Raw genomic sequence first — 25,485 nt, forward strand, 5'->3', positions numbered from 1 at the left:
AGTCAGCTTGAATTTTGCTGGCTTGATCTTGTGTGTTTAGTCAAGGTCACTGTGAGTTCATGTACACGATCTCATGACCAGAAAAGAACTATTTCATAGCAAATCCATTTATAGGTTTTAGTTTATGAATGGTTATTGTGTTAATCCAGTTTATTTTAATTATTTTATTATATGTTTTCATATATACTTTGATCGTATTCGTTTCCCTCCCTGACTTCTTCCAGCACCCTCACTCCACAATGCCTTCCTAAATACCCAACTTCATGTTTTATCTCTTAAAAAAAAACCACCCCCAAACCAAAAAACAAAGCCAACACAAACCAAAAAAAGCACACACGCACATACACTCACACACACAGACACACACTCACATGCATATACATAGTCACACACATACACACATTCACATACACAAATTCACACACACACACACACACACACACTCATACACACTCCCCCCATCCCCCCCACCCTTGGAATCTGCTTTGTGTTGCCCAACTACTCCTGACCATGAGGCCCACCCTGGAATTCATTTTTATATAAAGAATAAGACAATTACATCTTTCTCTGGCCAAATGACAAGTAAGCGATCCCTGTAGCATTTTTTTAAGGAGTTCTGGTTTTGAAAGATATGGAAATTGCAAGGTAGAAATTTGTTTTCTGAATATTAATACTCAACCATGGCTATTACAACCAGTGAGTGCTCACAGGACTTGAAGGCAAAGCTGCAAAGGTCTTTTGTAAAATAAAGCTGCTTAGATTGTCTTGAAACCCATTCAGAAGCAATGGGCTGTTTTGTTGTTGTTGGGTAGTACTAGAGTCCAAATCCGGAGCCCCTTTCTGCTAGGCAAGGACTCTACCACCGAGCTCTACTGCCAAGCCTTGTGTTGATTGATGGTTGGTTCATTCGTTCAGATAAGGTCTCACTAAGTAGGTCAGGCTGGCATTGAACTTGCAATTAATCCTCCTGATTCAGCGTCCCTAGAAACTGTAATTACTTGGAATTATGGGCCTGTGTCACCAGGAGTGGACCAAAATCCTGGTTATACACGGAAGTTAATACCACTAGATTTCCCAGGGGTAATTGCTGTTTTTGTTTGTTGGTTTGTTTGTTTGTTTTGTAGTATTGGGGATTGCGCCTAAGGTCTTGTGTATACGGCATACTTTATCATTCAGTCACATTCTCAACCACAATAAGTGTATAGTATGATGAGAAGATTTTAGTTAGAAAGCAGCAGGTAGTTTGTAAAGACACTGAAAATGATGCTGGCCCATGGCGACGATGAATTTTATATAATCTTCATCAGAAGAGAGAAAAGAGAGGTATATTAAAGTAACACTGAGGGTTGAGAGCTGCATTACGTAAGTGGACTAAGGAGAGTTAATAAACTATTCTGACAAACATTGACGTTAGATAGTATACCAAAAGTAGGTAGCATTTTTAATGAAGAAGCATAATTAATGAACAGAATTATGTGAAGAAAATACAATTTGGAGAAAGAACTAAGAGCATTATATTAAATTGTACAGTCCTTTTAACGCCAGAGAAAGCTTCTTACGGTCAGTATTGTGAGCTATCTGATACCTGGAATGTGAGAGTAGAGCAAGAAGGTCGCAGTGACTTTTCCTGTTCGGAAATAACAGAGCTATGAGGAGAATGACCAGGAAACGTTTGGCTCAGGCAGGAACACAGACTGCTGCTGAACATCTTGTTTGTACCTGTTCTGTCAGGAGTCCATCTTCACAGAATTCGAAGTGGGGTTTTCTGCATTTCAAGAGTTCTAAGTGCAGGAGGGTGTGGGGACAGAGAAGGATTATAGAACTTCCTTGTTGCCTGCACACACTTCTTCATGCCTGCTATTACCTGGGACCCAGGGAATGCACACCAGGCTCCTGAGGGGAAGCAGGTGTGAGCCAGTTGGAAAACTCTCCCTCAGTGACCGTCACATGTCCTTTTCATGATCCCCTATCTTACTACTCACTCCATTCTGGAAAATCGCTGCTTCGGTGCCAGGAGTTAGGGCCACGAACAGGATTCCTCTGTACCGATTGAGACAAGCTGTTAAATCTTTAGGAATTTATGCTGTAGAAAATTTTTGAGCTGGAAACTGCAGTCTTTGGTGCCTCAGGATATATGTCAGAGGTTTCCTTTGACTTAAGAGCTGTCTTAAATAGGGTTTACCCGACCTTGTGAATACATGGAGACCAAGGGCACATACAAATGTTTTCCTGGTTGTCTTAGGAACCCTAAGTGTGTGCTTCTGCCAGAGCCACTTGGTTCTCACTGAGGCAGTGCAGAGCAGAGTGAACTGGATGCTGAACATTCCAGCTTATCCAGCTAAGGGTAATAGATGTATTAGCAATCAACTCACTCACAGGATACTCTTAGAAATGCAGGCTGGGACTTCTAGATGCAAACTGCAGTCACGCTGACAGTTTCCTTGTTTTAGTAATGGCAGTTAATGATTTTGCCTCATGTATAGTTCTTTTTGTCACCTAGTGCCTTTAGTTCAAATAATTTAGATCTCAGATACTTAAACTCTCTCTCCCTCTCTGATACACACACACACACACACACACACACACACACACACACACACACAATAGGAAAAATGTCCCAAGTTTTGAGATTTTTCTATAACAGTGCCATTCAGACCTCTTCCATGAGAAAAAATAAAATAAAATTAAGCTTCTCATTTCTATGCTACTGATTCATATATTTATTTATATAATGCATACATATTTAAATTTCAAACATACAACGTATGTTGTTCGTATTTGTCTTCCACTCCTTTCCTCCAGCTTCCCCTGACCCTCAACATTTCTTCTCCCCCACATTTATGTCATTTAGAAAAATGTATTAAGTTGAGTTAGTTCTGCCCAAATGCGCATTGTGTGAGGTCCTCCATTGAGGCATAGGCAACTAGCAATGGCTTTTCCCAAGATTTATTTTTGTTTTAAATTATTATTATTTGTGTGTGTGCATGTGTGTGTCTATATTTGAGTGTGTGCACATGAGTTCAAGTGCCTGCAGAGACCAAGAAATGGCCAACAGATCCTATAGAATTGGAGTAACAGATGGTTGTGAACTGGCGTGTGGGTGCTGGGAACTGAACTCAGACCCTTGAGCTCAGGACAGCACTTGTTCTCCACTACTGAGCCATCTCTCTAACCCTAATTCATTCATTTATTCTTTGCTTTAAAAGTTAGTGTGTGGAACAATGGGGTTCATTATAATATTTCACACATATGTGCCATTAAACTTTCACTTTATTTGTTCCCTTACCCACATGCTAATGACTTTAAATAATAGTTTGCAATATGCAGCTTTTTTGATATAACATTGAATATTTTATACTATGCTTTATGTATGGAAAGAAAGGAGAACATTGGAAGCAGTCACTTTAGTCAGGCTGAGCTGAAGTGCACTTCAGAGACAAAGGGCGTACAAAGTTTCTGATTGTTAATAGTGTTCTGCATATCTGTCAGTTTCCCGGGATGACTTGTTTTAAGTCATGACTCAGGATGCTGTCATCTCAGCATTGGTTTTTCATGTTAATTGAGACACAGGCCCTTTTTTGTGTGTGCTTTCCAGTGGCTGAACCTGGAAGGGACACGCACGACTGCTTCTCACACTTCCTTTGATCAGAGCTACTAACATAGCTTACTTATAGCCAGTGGGATGAGGATTGTGAAGTACATGGTGGTTGGTGAGATCTGTAGGTGTGTTTGTGCTTCAGATGTCACAGCATTGTGACCAAGAGAAGGGAATAAAAGAGAGAGACATTTGCGGAGTCAACAACTTAGATTCGTTGCCTGTGTGTGCACATGTGTGTGTGCATGCCCGTGTGCCTGTAGGTGCATGCCCATGCATGTGGAAGCCCGAGGTTGCTGTCTAGTGGTTTTCCTTCAAAGACTGGTCTTCACACGCATGTGTACCTGCATGCACGTGTGCCTGTAGCAGCCGTTGTCAGGACAATTCTCTTTCCAGCCTCAGACATTTAGGCCACTCTTTCATTTTCTGGTGTTGGAATTTTCCACTTGTGATCTTAAAGGTCACCATGGAAACCAAAAGCCAACACTGTGTGGAAAAATCGGTGGCTACTGAAACCCTTTGTTCTGTGAGCAATCCATGTTCATCTATATTATTTGGACCTAAACTGATTACATTGTTCCAGTTAGAGGAAGGCCTTTGTGCTGGGAAGTTACACTGATGCTCCTGAGTAAACACACGCCCGGCACAGCAGCCTGTGTGCTGTCCCAGATCACTCCCTGGCCTGCTGCTGTGGTACACTAGTTAGCTCAGCACCTAGACTCTCTGAAGTCAGGAAGCATTATGACATTTCTGATAGCTGATAAGGGATAAGCTGATACTACTGCCAAGTGAAGAATAGGAAGTGTTCCTGTCCTGTGATAAGCAAAGGCCGCTCTTTGAAGAATGAGCCTGCTAAAGAGCTACTGTATGGAATTGCATGTAGCTAAATTTTGTGCCTAACACATTGATTTTTGTAAAAAGAATACTGCTTTGGAAGTCTTCCTGTCTGCTTATTTACTTCATGAAGAAAATCATGCCTCTTTCCTCTTAGCCTTTTTTTTTCACATCAGAGAGTTACTTTATGATTAGGTTTTCATATAAACCTAAAAATTAACACATGGTTATGAGAACAGGCCCAAAAAGTGTATATATATAATACATTTCTATCCATTTGACTTTTTTCATTTAAAAGACTTTTCCTTACCTGTTATAAATAATGATTCAATTGTCAGAAGACATTATTTTGAAGGTGTTGTATTTATGATGAAAGAAAATCATGACCTCTTCCGTGTAGAATTAGAGAGTCATATTGCTACCCTGGAAGCATGGTGGTTTTCCTGGGCACTCCTGCTCTCTCTTTCTCTCTCTCCTGATGTATTTATGAGACAGATTTTGGTACATGGTCTAGGTTGGCCTTGAACTTGTGATCCTCTGGTTTCAGGCTCCCAAGTGTTGGGATTATAGACATGTGCCACTATGTCTGGCTTCACTGGCTTTTCAATGTTTCAGCATAGATATGACATTGCTGCAGTTGGTCTAAGACAGTAGTTCTCAAGTTTTCTAATGCTGCAACCCTTTAAGACAATTCCTCATGTTGTAGTGGCCCCAACCATAGAACTATTTTCGTTGCTACTTCATAACCCTAATTTTACTATTGTCATGAATTGTAAGTAAATATTTGATATGCAGGATATCTTATATGTGACCCCCATGACAGAAGGTAGTGACCCACAGGTTGAGAACCACTGGCCTAAGCGTTGCTCTCCTTGCAGGATGTGCTGTTACTGATCCAAAGGTGCTGCTTGTGGAAACAAATGAGTATTTACCGTAGTAGTCCTGCTGCTTCTGATCGGATATTTGCTTTTCAGAGTCTGAGAACAAAACAGTTCCCAGACTGGACTTAGTGTTGGTTAAGTTTGTTACAAGTCAGCGGCTCTCGTTTCCCTAATGCTACAGCTCTTTATTTATAATTTTGTCCTCAACGATTAATCCCAAAGCCATGCACTCAATGCTACAGTGGCTGAGTCAACCCTTGCCCTTGCCTACGAGAATCTAGCCTTTTTACTCAGTTTAAATGACCAGTTGAAGCCATTGAACTATGGAGAGGGCTCCAGTGATAAGAAATATTCTAATTCTGTTCAGCACCACAGTAAGAACTGGTTGAAGTGACCCGTCTTCAAGATAGTTGTGTCTTCCATATGATAAGGGATGTATAACAGGGAAGACTTTTTATTAAGTTCTAATTATCTATTACCCTACAATATTGATTTAGGTTTTCTATCCTAATTCTTTTATTTCTAGATTACTATTCGTTAGAAATTTCAATACTCATGCAACTATTTAAATTAAGAAAAATATTCTTCTATTTTTATTATCTCCAGACATAAATTTATCATACCTAGTTTTAAAAGCCTTCCAGATATATCTCAATGAGCTGAAGTATAAATATGTATTTCAGAGAGGTTCTTACAGACGGTCTCAGACATTAACCTAAGGAAAACAGAGGAACTTGCCAGGTGGAAGTGTGGGGATAGTTCCTGGTCTCTGATTAGACTGTTGAGTGCTTAAGGAGGGTGAAATACAGTTAGTGACTTCCAAGAGGTTATGGCAGGTTTGAGGAATGGTTTAGAGCAGTGGTTCTCAACCTGTGGGTCATGATCCCTCCAACAAATATTTACATTATGATTCATAACAAAAGCAAAATTACAGATATTAAGTAGAAAGGAAAATAATGATATAGCTGGGGAATCTATTCCTTACAACACGAGGAACTGTATTAAAAGGGTCTCATTATTAGGAAGATTGAGAACCACTGGTTTAGAGGAAGTTCGCTGCCTGGTTCCAGGTTTCAGTGAGGACAGCATAAAAAGCAATCCTGGGGAAAAGGAGGGACAATTGAACGATGGTATGTGTCTAATCCAGACCTTGATGAGGTCCAGAGTGAAGGCACTGAGACCTAAGATGGAATCTAACACCAGAATCTTGAATACGGTCCTGTGGCTGAATAACAATAGTTATCCATATATACATAAAGTGATGGCCATAGATTTCTTTAAAGTTCTGGTTATCTGTGTGCTGTGTTTGATAAATACCCCCTATTATATTTGGATTATAATTATTTGAAATAATTGATCTTCTTGCTCAATATTTGTGTTAAGAATTTATTCTGCATTTTGGATGCCAAGAAAGAACAATGGTCACGATTGCTATTATTCAATCGCATACTGATAGACTTGAATAGAAGAGTGTGCTCATGTTCTGACTTTTGTGTAGCAGTAGCTTACAGGTATTATTGAATTTGACTCATGTAGACAAAAGTAAAGGAGAGAAGCTAGCTTAATATGACTTTAACATAATAATATGAATTTAAAATTATAGCAAAATACCTTTAGGTTTTGCAAAGTATTCTGTCAGAATAATTCACACCTTTATTCCCAGCACCAAGAAGGAAGAAGCAGGTGCATAAGTCTAGCCTGATCTACATAGAGAGTTCTAGGCCAACCAGAAATAGCTAGTTGAAACATTGTCTCAAAAAAAGAAAGAAAGAAAATTCCAGGTTATGAAAATTTTGTACACCATAATCTCCCAGAATTTCATTGTGTCTTGTAAAACATGCAGATTACCATCTTATGAAAGTATCACAAGAAAAAAAAATACGAGGATCTAAAAATAAGATGCTACAAAAACATTAGATAGGCCACTAACTGCTCTGGAAATAGTCTCTGCTGAAGGAACTGACCTATTATAATGCTTATAAACAATCTTTATACTCAGTGAACTTAGTGTTTTCTTTCATTTTTTTATTCCAAGCTGTTTTCCCCTTAAAACGATGAGTTTTGACATCACATAGAGCATGTGCAACAAAAACATTTGGGGCAAAGAATCAAAACAGTTTATGCAGATAACATCTTTGAGACAATCTGGCAATCTTGGCATTTGAGACTCAGAAGTAGGGAGAATGGAATGGGGTCACAGGCATCTTCTTGAAACCGCATGCATTTGTAGGCAGTTGCCAAATGGGTTAGAGTAATAGAGACTGTAAGATGTCTGTGGCACTCATTTCTGGTAAGAGCACCGGAAAATCTGCATCTGGAGTCTGCACAATGTGCTAGGGATAATTTGGTGCCTGCTAATTTTGTCTAAATAGAGAGGAAAAATAGCCCTTACTAAATCCTTGATAAGTTGACCAATGCTAGTTTGCTCACAACATTGTAGAACCAATGTCTTTTTACCGGGGCTGGAGATGTAGATCAGTTGGCTGAATGTGTGCCGAGCACAAAGTGCTGGGGTTGATCCCTAGTCCTGCATAAACTAGCTGTGTGGCGACAGTTCTAGCTTTAGGTGTGTGGAGGCAGGAGGTTAAGATGGTCAAGGTCATTCTTGGCAACATAACCAATTTGTGACCAGCCTGAGAAAAATACCATCTCATATTAAAAAAAAATGATAGATTTCTTTGCCAGCTGTGAAAATGTAACATATAATAGACAACATAAAAGCCTCAAGTTACAACTCAATGACTCAAATAAGAATCTTTGCAGTATATAAAGGTATTATAAATATTTCTTTCCCATGTTTATGGTGGACTGGTGGAACACAGTCCAAGAATGCAGCTGTGTGAAAAGAATTTTGAGTGCTTGTGAGAAAGCTCCAAGAAAACAAGGTAAGAGTCTGGTGACCTCAGTCTGTTCAAAAACACTAAATTGTTCTTAGACTATGTTTTCCTACCCCTCCCAGGTGTAGCAGATAGGAGTAAGTTTACTGCGGATTATTCATAACAACTGGTTATTGTTACTTGTTTGTATGCCTTTATGGAAAGACAGATGTGACTTGTCCACAGACGTCTTGTCCACGGCTTGCCCTTGTGATTGTACACTTTACTCACGTGACTCCCTTCATTCTCAGAGTAGAAATTGTCTGATGCACTGAATAAAGTTGCTTTTGGCATGAGACTTTAGCCCACCTCATTTATCAGCTCTATACTTCCAGGTCCCACCACCTTTAGAGTGTTCATGCTAGAAGAAGATGAGGTATTCAGGGTCTTAGCACAGGCTGCAGTCCTGGATAGAAGAGGATCTGAGGTTTGCCAGTCTCTTGCTTGCTGAGAATCAGAGATAGGTCATTTAGCTTCCCTGGGTCAGTGTCTTTTGCTGTCAGTAAAAATGAGCAATAGGTTGTGTTGATTTTAAGAGCAAAGGAAGAATCAAGAATGACACTGGGCTTGGGAATAGTCAGTTGTGACTGCTATCCACAGGGACAGTGGCTTCGGAGTGAGGTGGAGGATAAAGCCTGGGGCTGCCCTTCAGCGTAGTTCTTATTAGACCCAAATTGAAGTTGTTACATGGACAGTTGTGTATAAAAGTCAGGAGAGAGGTATGAAATAAGGTAAATATTTTTTTTGGGGGGGGGTTATCCCTATGTGTGTATTTTATTCAAAGTTCTTACCGAGAGATTGAGTATAGAAAGAAAACAGGTGTCCCAAGGCTAAGAAAGCAGAGAAGAAATCTATCGAAACTGAAGAAAGTATGTCCTTGAGGAAGAAGAAAACTAGGAGGGTGCGTGAGATATTTCAAACGCCAAGCAATAACCTGTGTCAAATGTTGTAGTTCCATAAAGTAACACAAGGAACAAGAATCACATGAGTTCTTGCTTCTTGATTATTAGCAATCTTGAAATGAGCCATTTCACGAATGGGTTTAAGGCAGAATGAGAGGTAAGACTGAAGACGGTGAATGTAACTTTTTGTAATCTGCTGTAAAGAAATTGGGCTATAGCTGGCAGAAAAATAATGGACAGCAACGAAAAATAATAATGTTGGAGTATGAATATGAAAAATCCAAATATGTACAAACAGAAGTATTGATGACAGGAGAGAGAGAGAGAGAGAGAGAGAGAGAGAGAGAGAGAGAGAGAGAGAGAGAGAGAGAAAGAACACAAGTGATTGGAGAAGTCATTTGGCATCAATGGAAAAGGTGACTGTGTTTATACAGCTATTTCTAGATAACTGGAGAAAAAAGAAGGAAAGCTGAATTGGAACAGGTTACAGTGATGAAAAATATTTTCTCATTTAAAAATTACTTGTTAGTTTATTTGTGTTATGATTGTTTTAATTTCAGCTGGTAAATAAAATATAAAATGGTTTGCAATAATGGGATAACAAGGTTTTTCAGTATGTGTATATATTGAATTATGTCTATCAGATTAAAATATACACTTAATCAGTCATATATCTTCTGGGCACATATCTAATGGAAATGAAATAGGTCCATTGAAGAGACATGTGTACTCTCATGGTTGTTGTAGCACTATTAATGTAGTCGATAAATGGAATCAACTCAGTGTTCATCAGCTGATGACTGGAGGATGTGCACCAAACTAGCGTTCAGCTAGAAGAAAGAACGAAATCCCACCATATGTAAAAACACAGATGGAACTGGAGATCACTGTGGTAAATGATATAGATCAGATGCAGGAAGATCAACCATCCCATGCTCGATCATAATGCAGATCTAAATAAAGTGACTGATCTCCAGAAAAGTTGAGATGCAATGGTGGCTAGAGAAGTAGGAAGAGACGAGGGGGAAGGGTGAGAAGAGGGGGAATTTAAGTGGGATGTATAATAAGAATCTAAGGTAATAATGAAGGTGGGGAAAGGTTGTTAAAAGTTTGAAAGAGAAGAAGGTAGGAGTTAGGAAAGTGAGTAATGAAGGAAACACTGTTTCTGCTGGGCTGCCCAGACTCCAGGCTGAGTGGTGCCTGGCCTGTTTATATTGGTATTCCCCATTTTGTTGTTTTGTCAACTGTGCAGTCTCTCACTGAGTTAACTGCCGCCTGAAGCTTTACTCTGAGGTAAAAAGTTTCATGAAAGAGAGCAGGTAAGGCCTGTAGATTCCTGCCTACAGTTTGGTCAAGTTCTGAATGCATAAGGATATTCTAAGATTGAAACACTTACTTCCGAATTGAATTTCTAGGAAATGAAGAGTTCACGCCCCTTCCTCATTTGAAAGATGAGTTGGGAGCATGGGCGCCTTGTGGGACGGTTGAAGGGGGGAGGGGAGAGGCAAGGAAGGGGAGCAGAGGAAAATGTAGAGCTCAATAAAAAATCAGTAAAAAAAGAAAGAAAGAAAGAAAGAAAGAAAAAATAAAATTAAATTAAAAGGAAAAAAATTCAAAAGGAAAAAAAAAGAAAGATGAGTCTGTAATGTTAATTCAAACTGCTTCCAACGTTCAAGAAACATTCCGACAGAAACTCAGAGATAGTTGATACTCAACTGTGAGTCATTGTTGGAAATGTGTTTTTATTTTCTCTGGAAATATCTTAAATTCTCTAAAATCTATCACTTCACTGGCAGCAGAAGCTTCAAGCAATGGAAGGGAATCCAGCTTCCTGCTGCCAGGGATTGATCCATACACTTTCTCAGCATGAGTAAACATATAAACCAGTACTGTTCAATTTCCTCTGTTGCTTAAAATTCAGTCCACTCTGACCTCAGTCGTATTAGCATCGAAGTACAGCTGAGTAGTCATTCATCACCCCGAACTGCTTCCCACAAAATTCTGTTCCTTCATATAATCCAGTATAGTAAGGTTAAAAAAAAAATCATTGTCCCCTGAGATGGGGTTTCTCTGTGTAGCCCTGACTGTCATGACAGAAAAATCAAATTTTTTGGATAAAAATAAAAAAAATAAAACTGTTGACTGCAAAGGCAGCTTAGTGAGTTCCCCAATCACTTTTATCATTATATATATATACTTAACATATATATGTGTACATATATATACATATACACATTTAATTTTATTGTCTACAGCTAAGACATGGATCCACTCAAGATGTACATTATCACGTGAGTGAATACTACAAATAGAGAACATATACCATAGAATTTTACTTAGCTACAAAGAAAAAAAATGTGTCCAGAAAAATGGATATGACTTGAAATTGTTATGTGAAATAAGACTCAGAAAGAAAAATGCTGCATATTTCTCTTTCATATATATATATATATATATTTATATACACACTCTCTCATATATATATATATATACATATATATATATATATATGTGGGAGAATTGTCTGTGTTCTGTCAATCATGTTATAAATAAACGCTTGGCTAGGCAGGAAATACAGGTTGGAAAACCAGACAGGAAGTAGAAATGATGTAATGAGAACAGGAGAATTCTGGGAAGGAGGAAGTGGATTCCTTCCACTCCTGCCCAGACCACCGAAGCAGCAGGATGTGATCTGCCTCACTGGAGAAAGGTACTGAGCCACATGGCTAACATAGATCAGAAAAATGGGTTAATCAAGATGTGAGAGTCATCCAGTGAAAGGCTAGAGCTAATGGGCCAATCAGCTTTATAACTTATAGAGATCTATGTGTGATTTTTCTTTGGGGATAAACAGATGTGGGGTACCTGGTAGGAGGACAGAAACCCCAAACAAACAGGCCCTTCTCATGTAACATATATATAAATATAATACATATTATATTTAAATGGTGTTTTATTTGGGAGAAAATGTCATCCTGTTGTCTTCAAAGACACAGACTTCTCAGTGTTTTTGGCCTCCCATCTTTACTTTGAGATGGCTTTAGTTTTGAAATAGCCAATCCCTCTCCAATCACAAGTGCTTGTGATAAGGCTTTAGTCTTGAAAGGAGAAAGAACAGGAAACATTCATTTAAGCAGGCTTTTAGTGTAACTATGAGTTTGACCTAAAGTCAGCATACACGCTAGAAAACGTCTAATTAAACATGAAATGCCCACGTAACCTGCTCTGCGGGTGATGTAGGAGGCTTCAGAGTGAGCCTAGAAGAGACATCTGTTTCAGGAAATGCTTCAAGAGGTTATGTAGTCACTGGCCCTTCCTTTCTCTCTCACCCACTTGGCTGCCTTAGTTGATGTCAGTTTCACTAAAGGTCCCAAAGCACAGCAAGCCTAAAATTCACAACTAAATTGTTCCTCACATCCTGTCTATCCCAATCTCTCTCATTTTCCTCTTATGTGCTCAGGGAACACTGGAGGATTATAAAATACTGTCACTGAGATATTTTAACTCAGTAGCAATGTATAATGGCTTCAAGTATCATATAAATTAAGGGTGGTGAGATGACTCTTACTAGGTTGTGGACACTCTGGGAGCCCTTTTGTCATCCGCATGACTGAGTTGGATAGCACGCTCCTGGGCCAGTGAAGAGACTGCTTTTGTTTACTATTCTGAACAGGACTTTTGTTCCATGTCCCACTTCCTGAGATAAGGGATGTGCCAAGCACTTACAGAGGTTCTGTCCATCAGAATTCAGACTAGTAAGTTTGCAAGGATGAAGAGGGGCTTGGTGTTCCTGCTCTCCGCTGCTGTCCACAGTTGGCTGTGGAAGGTCACTGTGACTGAGCTGTGTTCTGAATCTGCAGCATCACCTCATCCCATGCAGTGCTGTTCACAGCTCTTCTGTGCTGGGTCATCGTTGTGGGACCTGACTGGATGGAGACAGAAGTATTTCCTTAGCCCTAGGCTGTGTAGAGTGGAAAAATTGGGGCTGCCCTTGATGTAGTCCCTGATTGAAAGTAGTAATAGCCTCCCTCTCTCAAATAACTAAATGCATATAATAAAACAGCAGTAGATACGTGTAAGTAGAGTTGACCCTGTAGGTAGACTAGGATGGAGGGGATACTATGAATGATTTGATTTGAAAGAATCCTTCCAGAGTCCATCTGTCCTCAAGTACTCTATGGTTTTTAAAATGGCAACCATTTTTCTCTCCCAATGGTTAAGGCAACTCGCTTTAAATGTATCTACTGAAACTCAGGTTCTTTATTGATCACACTTTCCTAGGCTTAGGTTCTATTTTCATTATATATTTCATTCTTGTGACTATTAGTTATTTTATCTGACTGAGCTCAGTTATGAACAGGAACTTGAGAGCTACTGAGTGAAAGGCAGAAAATCCTTCGTGAACACAAAGTTCTGTGCATCAGGACTCGAGGACAGTGAGTGTGTGTGTGTGTATAAATACACACACACATACGCATATATAATATATACCATATATTAATTATTTTTATTTTGAATTTTATGTGTTGTTTGATCATATTCACCCCTCCTCCAACTCCTCCAAAATCCATTCCCTTCCCTACCAGCCCAGTTGTTGCTGTTGACGCAAACGTGTTGCAGAGGCAGCCTTGTTCTGTTGGGAAGGGATGGTGAGTGGAATTTGTGTTAACAACATATATTTCATTTATAGTTTCCTTTGGGGCCAGCTCAAAGCATACGTGGTATATTTTCCAGCTGTAAGAGGGTGTAATTTCATTGGTAAAAGAAGATGAACACTTTCTTACCTCTATATTTATGTTTGTTTTGTAGCAACTTCTGTTTCTTTTTATTGTTGTTATTACCCCTAGAAAGCTCAAGACGGCTTTGGGCTCAAGGTCCTTCTGTGTAAGCCTCTCCAGTGCTATCTCTCATTGTACTAACTTTAAGGTATGGTCCTGAAGTCTATCTATCCTGAGAACCATAGCCTTTATCTGGAAGGAGAAAAATAATAAACACAGGACCAAGATGATTTGTGAGAAATTTCTGTATGTTTACTATTAAAAATTATTTCTGGATAGAAGAGAATTTCTACAAATGCAAAAAGTACTTATTTGTGTCTGTTGAAGTCTGTAGTTGGACAGAGGTGACATTCTTTAATGTTTTATAGCTATTCATAGATAAAATATTGAAAACCCATAAGCATATAGAAGTATTAAATTTGACATCAATCATTAATTCTTTAAGATTATCAATTATCAAAATCTTAAAAGTTGGATCTCAGAAAATGTTAAATATGTAAAAATCTTTGGTATGTCCTACAAGTCATGATGTTAAATATTAATAATCATTACTCGATGTGCTTTTCAAATTAGTGAGGTGTGAGGAATGGTTGTTCTATAATCAGAGTGATGTAATACTGTAGACTATTTTTTTTACAAGACTAGACACAACTGACTCATTAAGCAATTTCTGTTTGCTGTTGCACCATGTTCCTACCCTTCGAGATCTCAGCTGGCCAAACTTAATATGCTAGGTAAAAATAGATTAGCTATTACATTTGTATTGGAAGTCAGAGTTCTGCACATCTCTCTGAAACAGAGTGTGATGTGGCTGAGCCATGACAAATAAAAATATGCATCTAAGATCATCAATTACTCTTATTATATTATCTTGAGTTTTTTTTAGTTAGATCCCATAAATTTCTGTGCACATTTTAAATAATGTGCAAAGTTATCAACCTCTTTTAGTCCCTGTTACTGAATGAGTGCAGATTATGAAGGGTTGTACTGAAAGGTCTTCCTTTGTCCCCTGTTCTTTTTACAGCTTTGTGTTATGGTAAACTGGAAGCCCTACCTTCTGCTCTAGTTAGGTTGGTAGAACATCCATGATGTGTGACTCCATCAGTTACTCTATCCCAACAGCCTGCGCTACCCCACCATTCATCTCTGCACATTCACGTGTTAGTCATCTTTCAAGTCTCACTGATGCTCTGCCTGTGCCTGCTTTCCTTTGATGGCTCTGTTCTCTAGGATCTCTACCTCACTTCTACTCGTCACCAACTTGTTGGCATCACTCATTAGGCAGGTGCTACAATACACACTTCCAAGGTGCTTACTAATTCTAAGCATTGTGCTTGGAATGTAATTTCGCTTATACAGGAATTGAATCTCATGAGCAATGTATACCATTTTCCTCATTTTGTAGATCAGGTAGGAAGTGAGAATGAAGGACACAGGTAAAATAAAAGAAAGATTGATTCAAATGTGTTTTCTTTTTCTTCTGTCTTTTTTTTTTTTTGAGTCAGGGTTTCTCTGTGTAGCCTTGGCTGTACTATAATGTGCTCTGTAGACAAGCATATTCTAGTGTAAACACAGAGGTCTTCCTGTCTCTCAAATGTATTATCTTATTTGCTAAAGATTATGCTACTACCTACTTGCCCACCAACAGTGTGTGTATGTGCAGATACACATGCATGTGCATTTGAAGGTCAGAATGTAAACCTCAAGTGTCATTTGTTAGGAGTTATCTGTCTTGTTTTTCAAACAGGGCTTCTCACTGGCCTTGGTCTTGCTAATTGGGCTAGGCTGACTGGCTAGTGAATCTTTTTCAACCTTCCTATTACTGGGATTACAAACATGTATTATTACTCCCAGCTTCCTTACATGGGCTTTAGGCTTTAAAATTTGGTCCTCATGCTTGTGTGGCAAGCACTTTCATAAGCTGAGATATCTCCCTTAAAGCTTTCATGCACTTTAATGCTATTATTATTATTGTAGGTTTCACGTCAATATTTTCATGCATATATATCACTGTACTTTGGTCTTATTCATCTCACTGTACTTCCCTGCCCCACCCACTCTTGGCCCTCTTGCTGATCCTTCTTCTCCCATCAAATAGTTCTCTCTTCTGCTTTCATCGTGTGTGTGTGTTTATGTGTGTGTGTGTGTGTGTGTGTGTGTGTGTGTCTGTCCCCAGGAATGACATAGTTGGTAATTCTGTTGGAGGAAGCTGCTTGTTTGTTTTCTGGCTGCCCAGAATAATGACAAAGAAACTATATTATTTAAATCTCTGCTTGGGCCATTAGTTCTTACTTTTTTTTTTTTTATGGTAAAGACTGCTTTATTGCTGACAGTTAGGACACGTCAATAAATAGTGATCCCCAAAGAGCTCAGTTACTCATCAGATTCCTGGTCCATCAAGCGCTGAATGCAATCGAACCATGTGAAGCCTGGGATGATGAAGTCAGTTCTGCTTCTTGGGAAATGCAGCCATGGCTAACTGATAGATGGCGCATGCTGTTCCACCAACTGTCAGAGCCATTGTGAGTCTGTAGAGGAGGGCATCAGCGGCCCCGCCTTTCAGATGCACTGGGATTCCATTATCCTCCTGAAACAGCTTTTGTTTCTCTGGAACTTTATTTTCAAAATTCCTCCGTGAAGTAGTGCTGATGGTCCTCTGGGCAATCTGACGGAGGGCCAGCAGATTCCGCAACATCTTGGCTCAGCTGCTGCTCACCAACCGCAACTACTGAACCTAGTTCTTACTTTTTATTGGTTAACTTTTACATCTTAATTTAAACCATTTCTAGTAATCTGTGTATCACCATGTGGCTGTGGCTTACCAGGTAAAGTTCCCAGTGTCTGCCCTGCTATAGGTCCAAAGCAGTTTCTTTATTCATTAGTGATAATCACAGCATGCAGAGGGAAATCCCACATCATAATTCCATTTTCAGTTTTGAATAATCTTATTCTGAATTGTATAGTGACTGCAAAATTTTATATTTTCACCACATGTGATTAAGGATTCCTCATTCCCCACATCTTCACCAGTATCATTGTCATTCACTAATTTAAAGATAACCACCCATCAAGTGATCTCAAAGCAGCTTTAGTTTATGTTTCTCTGATGTCTAAGAATGTTGAACACTTTTTCAAATATTTATTGATAATTTGTAGTTTTTGTAGGGGAATGTGTTACAGTTGTAGTGTTGCAAAGATATCCAGACTTATCAGGAAGTCAGGCTCTACTTACAGCTGCAATAGGACAGCTTTGGAGGGGTAGGGAGCCAAAGCAGGACAGCTCTGGAGGGGTAGAGCCGCATTAGGACAGCTCTGGAGGGGTAGGGAGCCAAAACAGGACAGCTCTGGAGGGGTAGAGCCGCAATAGGACAGCTCTGGAGGGGTAGAGCCGCAATAGGACAGCTCTGGAGGGGTAGAGCCGCAATAGGACAGCTCTGGGGGCTGGAGCTGCAATAAGACAGCTCTGGAGGCTGGGGCTGCAATAGGACAGCTCAGGCCTGGAGGACAGGTGTCCTAACTAACTACCTGAAGCTGGGGTGTGGTGGGGGATGGTCTCCCCGCAAGTTATAGTTTTCCAACTCTTCTCCTGAAGAGCTGCTACAGCAGAGTTCTGCTCTGTTCGCTTAAGGGAAGATCCTAGCGGAGCTATCTGCTTCTTCTCTGGCCCAAAATGTTTCTTCTTTGCTAACATTCTGCTAAAGGGGAAGCCCCTGCAGAATGTAGTAATCTTCTCTGGCTCCAGCGAAAAGTTGTTACTTTTTTCTACCCAGCCTTGCTCAGACCCCCTTAAGGAGCATCCTACCAAGGTTCTGTTCTGCTCTGCCTTCCTCAGGCCCCCTAGGGAGCGTCTCAGTAAGGTTTTTCAGCTCAGTCCCCTAAAGGACGTTCCAGCCTATTCTTCTAGTCTGTGCCAGTTAATGAAAGAGAAAGAGATTTGTTTGGGAAGGAGGAGTCCAGGAGAGTGGCTCCTCTGCCAGGGAGGGATTGACACTGGCCCCTAACTGAAGGGGCAGAGAGGCTTATATAGGGCTTCTTAGGGGTGCCGGTTTCCCAGGGAGAAGAGGGATTGGTTATTTTTCCCTGCTCAGGGATTAGTCAGTTTAGTTGGTCAGGGGCAGAGATGGCTCTGATTTTATGGCCAAACTGTGTTTCTTTCACTGGTTCGTTTTAGATTTTTGACTCTAATCTTAGGACCAGGGCATACTTCTTTCGCTGGCTCTGATTCTAGGGACAAAGTGTGTTTCTTTGACACTAGTTTCAGAGTCAGGGCATATTTCTTTGGCCCTGGGATCAAGGATAAAGAAAGATGTTCCTTTCCCTGGCTCAGGTCTCAAACACAGGGTGTGTTTCTTTCACTGGCTCTGGGTTCAGAATCAGGGTGCCTAGTGATTGGTTGGTTTCCTGCTCCAGTTGTACCTTTTTTCCCTACAGTTTTTCCTTTGAAGCCCAGCTATTTGATTAATGAGCTCATACATTTTGGATGATTTTGGGGGGCACATTTAATTTTCCTTTCATCCATTTTAGTCTTTCCTTTTGTTTGGAATTTTAAAAAGTTAAAGCAAAAAGTTCCCTTAGATTTACTCATGTGCATAGTGTTTGGTCTTCAATTATGTATGAATATGGTATGTGTGTCTGGTGCCTGTAAAGGTCAGAAGGGGAGCCTTAGCTCCCCTGGAATCATCATTACAGACAGTTGTGAGTCATCATGGATTGTTGGTAATTAACTCCAGATCTTCTGTTAGAGCAACATTTTTTTTTAAAACTACTGAGCCATCTCTGCAGTCCCTGATTTGAAAGCTGCAGTTGATATTTTTCAAGCCACCCGACTCTGCCATTGTTCTGCACAGACTTCTAGGGGCATGGTTTGCATTTGTGTTAATCTCAATGTGTGTGTGTTGTGTGTGTTCATGGAGGAACAGAAAAACAAATATTAACTTATCATGTATTTGTAACTCATTTCTTCATCATTTTGAAACAAATTTCTCTCTCCAATAAGCAATTACTCATTAAGACACCACACATGATATGAGATATTCAGTCTGTAAGTATTCTATAAATAATGCCTTTACAAACCTCATTTATTGCAGTAATCTTTCTTGTGGGACATTGCATTGATGTAGTTATAGGTTGATTTTGATTCTATAGGATGAAGCTTAGGTAAACTTTCTATTCATTTATATTATCATGACTAATAATGACAGATGGGAAAAATAAATGGACGAATAAGACCCAAGACCACAGAAGCACACACCTACAAAACATATTTAGAATGATGAGAATGTCTGCATATATAGTGATTTTTTAACATCTGATACTTTGAAAACTTTTATAGCATACTGATATAATGTCTTTAAAACCCTTTTCCAAATAAAAATAATCATTGTTTCTGTTGTTACATCATCTGATTCATTATCAATACTATGTATCAGTGCTGATGCGCCATCTGAAAGCTAATGACGAATCTGTAGTAATGCTGAGCATCCTGTAATAGCACGTCAGCATTTCACCACCTATGATTAGTCTTATCTCACTTCTCAGGGGCCACGGTGGCTTCATGTGTCCAGGGTGATTATCAACAAAACAGTGGAAAAACAAAAGCACCTTGCATCATCTTGGCAGAATAAACACTCTCACCATGTAGGTAGTAGTCTGATTTGGAACTGAATCACTTAGAAGTCAAATGGTTAAGAATTGAGTGGGTGAGAAGAATCTTTGCCAAAATACATTTCCACATTAAAAATATGTCTTAGGTTGTTGGGTGCATGGATGTGAAAGATCAGCATGTAAAGATTATATGGGAGATGGTTCATGCATAGTGATATACCTAAATTCAGCCCCAGAATTAAAACACTAATGCTCTTAAAAACTTTCATGTAATAATTTGTGTTGAAATACTTTCTGACTCTTAGGCCCAATAATATGTGCACTATTTGTAGCTGTGCCAGCAGTTCATAGAGGTTATTCAGACGCTCCTCAGAAGAATGCACAATTGTTGAAAATCACAGAAGAATAACTTTCCTGACATCTTGTTGGGAATGCCTTAAGTGTCATCTGGCTTGTTGTGAGTTAAATTCAAAAACCTCCAGTAGTGAAGGAAACCATGTGCTCTGTGTGGACAGACGTGTGCTCTGTGTGGACTGATGGAAGTCTCCTTTGTCTTCACTGGAAGTATTATTCTCGGACCTCCATCTCTGGCTAACATCCCTAGCCCTTTCTATGACCACTGGAAAGGAAATCATGTTCTTTTACGGGGGTTATTAGGGATAGTTAGCGATGTGATGGTTCATCCCTTAGACTTCCATGCACAGCCTTAAGTTAGGTGTCTCTACGTAAAAAGCTGCTGGAATTCAAATGGCCCAGCACAAGTCAGCTCACGGGAGGAGTTGCTCTAACGAATCACCTGGTGCTTTTGAGCTGTTCTATGAACTTGCTGTTTCTTTACCTATGGATTGTATAAACAGATTTTGTATCACTCTTGGCCTCTGAGTTTCCAGATTTCTTTCAGCTGAAGTAGTTGTTGTTACTAAAGTGAGGTGAGGTTTATAAAAGAAAGATAATGGAAATACACACAGCATGCAGTAGAGATAGAATTTATTATTTAGAGAGAACATTTGTTGGACAGAATTACCAAACTCACTAAATATTAATATTAAATGTTAATATTAGTAACCATTAATTATATATTTCTGTAATGTAGAATGGTTTCTTTACTCTCTTAAGTCAATTAAATGTTTGCACTTATAGTATCACCGAGAAAGACGAGCTGGAGATACAGCAGCTGATGTGACTTTTACTCAAATGGACATCCCAGGCGGCTGCATCGCTGGGACACTGTCATCGCATCATTTCTTCTGCTCAGTATTTAATTTCATCATCACTTGCTTCTCTGCTCCCACATTGCCACTCTTTTTATTTTATGTTAGAGATGGTCTTGGCTGTCAAGCCTTTTCTTGAACATTAGTTGACACAAGGGATAATCTGATTTCCGTGGCAGGCCCTTCAGTGGCCAGCTTAGGAAAGTGTTGTCCTAGAGGGTCATCTACATAATATCATTCAGCAGGTTCTCATAAATAGCCTCTTCTTAGAACAGGTAATTCATTCATTGTTTCTCACAGCGTCCTCATTACCTGTTATGATTTGTTTTTTTGAATCTAGAAGGACTTCCCACTTGAACAGTCTGATATTAAAATGTAGCTAGCTATTCCTGGAGGTTGATGCAGTTTGTTTATTTTAGCAACACTGATGTGTTTGGCCTGAGGGAGCTGAGCAGAGGACTTTCCAAGCCTTAGCAGATTCCAAGACAGGAGAGGTAATTACCTTGAGGAACTATTTTTATGTTTCTTCTATAAATATTGTAATAGGGAAATTCCTTTCTGTAGATTTTATTTTAGTGGTTGAGAAAGTACTGCAATAAGAGAAAGTTTTTTTTTTATTATCTTAAGGCTGTTGCTCTTATAAAAATAAAGGATGTCATGTGGCAGGAAATTAAGTGGAAATAGTCTATATGGTTTCTGTATTGCCTTTTCATTTGCCGTGCCACACAATGTTAAAGTTACTTTCAGAAACTGGACCTAACACCCTCATTGATTTGACTCGTTACTTGTATCAAGAAATAACGAGGAATGTTAATCTTCTTTCAGAAAATCAATTGCTTTGATCTTTTCTTAGAGCCTACTGGACCCAGAATCTTAATTAGCTTGTTTCCAATGCATTCTTTGGTGAATTACATCAGTTTCTGCAATCATTTCTTTATGGAAACAAAGGCATTTGTTTGAAATACAAATTGTTTCCCAGACCAGAGTCTGTCTTACAGGTTTAAGAAGAAAAAAAAAGGTGTTCCCTCATTTTGAGAACTGTGTAGGTAGAAACTGTTGCTATGCATGAATTAGGAAAACAAACAGACTCACCTTGGAATAGTTTCTGACTTCCCTGAATAATCTATTCTAGGAAATCTAGATTTCATAATAGCCTTAGGACAGTTGGCATTTCCCTGTCTTGATTTGCATATGCTACTACAGCCTCCAAAAGTCAATTCCATGTGACTTTATTGCTTATAACTGGCTTTTCAAAGAGGACTATAACGTATTATTCTAAAAATAATAGTTTTCTGTTACTGGACAATAATCTTTCTTTTGATTTTATCTTTACTCATAGAATGATTCATGATTAATAGTGAAATTTAAGAATTCAAATGAAAATTCATTTGCATCTTTGCTTTAGCAATTATTTTCATAGACAAGCTAAACTGTGTTTAGGATTTTCTTACACCGAATTGATTGACAATGTTACCCATCTCATAGACTCCTTGTGAGGACTAACTCCATTAATTAAAATCAATGACTTTGTTCCAAGTTCTTCAGTAGCATACTGATCATAGTTCCTTAAAAATTTGGTTGCACAAAACCTTCAGAAGTAATAGGCAAATTCTGAGCCTAAACTGCTCACATCCTTGGTGGATTGTTGTAACACATGTGCGTAAGCACACACACACACACACACACACACACATGACATATGACACACAAAAGTAACATGGGGAAAGCAGAAGGGATTTGGTGAGAAGGGGATAAGAGTGAATAATTCTTAGGGTTTTGATGGAAGAATATTACTTATATATATGAAATTATAAAATAAAACATGTTTTAAAAATAAAAATTAACACTTTCTAGGAAAATATGAACTATTTTAATGAATTTATAAATAGAATTCTAGGGAAGAAAGGAATCAGAAAAAAGTGTTGAAGGAAAAAATGATCCAGTACTCTACAGTTAGATGCAGATTTGCAATTTACAGTTTCAAAACCTCACTAAAGCTAAGAAGTCTAAACAGTGAATACTGTTCCTGGATATATCATAGTCAAAATGCTGATAGAGAAAACATTGGAAGTGTCTAATGAAGGGAAATGTGGAAGGCAGATATGGAAAACTAAAGATAAGATAATTGGAGACTTCTCACTGCGAGCTGTAGAACTCAGACGACTTTGGACCATATCCACAAAGGGCTGAAGGAAAATGAAAGTAAGCTTTCTGACAAGACTCAGCCAAGCTGTTCTTCAAAGACAAAGGCAAAATGGAAACAAATGCAAATAAACCAAATTAAGATCGTTTGTCTGAAGATCTGCCCTGTGGGAACATTAGCATGACTTTCTCTTAGTTTGAGACCCAGAATGAAGGGACGGGAGGGAGAGGAGAATTCCTGATTCTCACACTGTTGGTTCCATCTCTAGGGCTTTGGCGCCGAAAGGGTTTAGCACTAACCACCTCAAGTGGCTCCCTCCAATGCTCTGCGTGTAGAGATGACAAAACATGTGATACCCACGTCACTGCTTCCTCGACAAGACTGTGCTTCACCTGGACCACAAATGCTGGCTGTGGTTTTTCAAGGGATAGGGATTTGACCAGCCTGGCATCTTCTTGTTCTATAGAGAGCATTTTGATTTATTTTTATCCTCGTGTATTTGAAGGTTGTAATCTTAAAAAGTTCTTCAGGGAAATTGTGTTGATGTCATTTTCAGAATGTCCTTTTTCTTCCTCCATGGATTTAAATTAAGGAGAGGAGCACCTTTATCCACACTAACAACAATGAGCCTCCAGCATCATGAAGCAGCTTTAGAACTAGTTGAGGGTCTTTGTTTTCAGTGTCCTCTTTGCTGTATGTACACACACACCACAACCTTCTGACATTTTAAAAAATGATTTATTTGTTTGTATTTTTTATGTGCACTGATGTTTTCTCTGCATGTGTGAGGGTGTAGGAATCCCCAGAACTAGAGTTATTGATAGTTGTGAGCTCCCGTGTGGGTGCTGGGAATTGAAATCTGGAAGAGCAGCCAGTGTTCCTAACCACTGAGCCATCACCCCCACCCCAACCCGCTCTGGGCATCTTTATTTCTTTCTGAAAGACACTTTACAAATAAATCTTGGGTCTGGAAGAGACTCTGTGATAGAGAGCCCAGCATGCACAAGGCGCTCAACTCAGCCTGCACTGCAGGAAGCAAGGCAGAGACACAGGGCACCCCATCTCTTCCTCAAAACCCACTGCATGTCCTCTAAAGAAAGAGTATTTCCTTAGAGAATATTTGCTCAGCATCATGAATACAGTTGTTTTGTGTCGTCCCATACTCAGCCCACACTCACATTTCCGTACTGTTTTACACAGGTGCGCTTTCCCAAAACAAGGTCCACCTTTTCACACCACTCTGCTTTAGACTCTAAAGCCCCTTTTCACCTGCAGCGCCGTTCTCCTTTCCCAAGAACATCATTCTTCTTACTTTTCACATACTTTTATTCCTTGCACCGTAACTTTTGAATTGGAACTAATGCAAGCAGACAGGTGCTGTCTGTTTCTCCATTCAGTTATCCACTCCCTCACTTTCAGAGGGTGGTTGAGACACTTTTGTACGCCAAGCACTTCATGCAGAGCTGCACAGGTAAGAGAAGAGCACAGCAGTGCCTTCTCTGCAGCGTGTCAAGGAATTTTGGGAGGAAACCCTTTTTTTTTGGCTGTAAATGAAAGCTGTGAGAATGTCCTTAAAATATACGCGTTAATGCACGCTGAGATGCATGCTGAACAGATTGCAACAAGCATTTAATCGGACAATACAGTGGTTTTGTGTCTTAAAGCTCTGTTCCCTTTGATGCACAGCCCCACCATCTCAGGGACAGCTCTGGTCCTAGTGCCAGAAGTTGAGAACTGCTCTTTTGCTGCGGAAGTCCATGGAGCTGGTAGAGAAAGTTAATAGAAGAAACGTGGTAGGCTTTATTTACGTCATGTTAAGTGCTTTTAAAGATGTTGTGGAGGGTGCAGGACTGTCCTGAGCCCTCAGGACATGGGAGCCATGGGGAACTGCCTCAGGGAAAGGCCCCTGAAGGCTCTCTCTAGGAAGTGATTTAGAATGGAGAAAAGTAAGCCAGCCCACTCCTAGAACCAAGGTTTAAGGCACAAAAACCCATTATTTATTTATTTATTTATTAAAGATTTCTGTCTCCTCCCCGCCACTGCCTCCCATTTCCCTTCCCCTCCCCCAATCTACTCTCCCTCCCTCGTCAGCCCAAAGAGCAGTCAGGATTCCCTGCCCTGTGGGGAGTCCAAGGACCACCCACCTCCTTCTAGGTCTAGTAAGGTGAGCATCCAAACTGCCTAGGCTCCCACAAAGCCAGTACCTGCAGTAGGATCAAAACCCAGTGCCATTGTTCTTGAGTTCTCAGTAGTCCTCATTGTCTGCTATGTTCAGCGAGTCCGGTTTTATCCCAGGCTTTTTCAGACCCAGGCCAGCTGGCCTTGTTGAGTTCCCAATAGAACATCCCCATTGTCTCAGTGTGAGGGTGCACCCCTCGCGGTCCTGAGGGAACCTCTTTGCAAAGAGACAGGGAAAGTGAAGCTGGCGTTTGGAGCTGATGGTGGTGTTTGAATTGCTTGGCAGTCTTTGCCATTTGCTGAGACAAGTAACTTCACCAAGTTCTTGCAACCTGCTTCTTCTTTAAAAAAAAAAATCAATCTAAGTGGCCTTTCCTTACCTTCAAGTCACATTGTTTTCATTTTTATCTCCAAATATTAGATGTTGAACACAATTTAATGTAAAGGAAACATTGGGACCACAGCAGCAGGAGACAGTGCCAC

General features: G+C 39.7%; 1 long non-coding RNA gene and 1 pseudogene across 1 annotated transcript; both read right to left on the reverse strand.

Annotated features, from left to right (window-relative positions):
- Positions 1–1,472: 1,472 nt before the first annotated feature.
- On the reverse strand, positions 1,473–2,117 carry LOC142858410 (uncharacterized). The gene is made up of 3 exons (XR_012912012.1): positions 1,983–2,117; positions 1,720–1,781; positions 1,473–1,627 (listed from the first exon to the last, which is right to left on the reverse strand). It is a non-coding gene; the product is annotated as an uncharacterized LOC142858410 (long non-coding RNA).
- A 14,034-nt stretch (positions 2,118–16,151) lies between these two features.
- On the reverse strand, positions 16,152–16,594 carry LOC142858246 (cytochrome c oxidase subunit 7A2, mitochondrial pseudogene; annotated as a pseudogene).
- Between the last annotated feature and the right edge of the window lie 8,891 nt (positions 16,595–25,485).

The sequence above is a fragment of the Microtus pennsylvanicus genome, chromosome 10 (genome assembly GCF_037038515.1).
Source record: "Microtus pennsylvanicus isolate mMicPen1 chromosome 10, mMicPen1.hap1, whole genome shotgun sequence".
Classification (NCBI taxonomy): Eukaryota; Metazoa; Chordata; class Mammalia; order Rodentia; family Cricetidae; genus Microtus; species Microtus pennsylvanicus.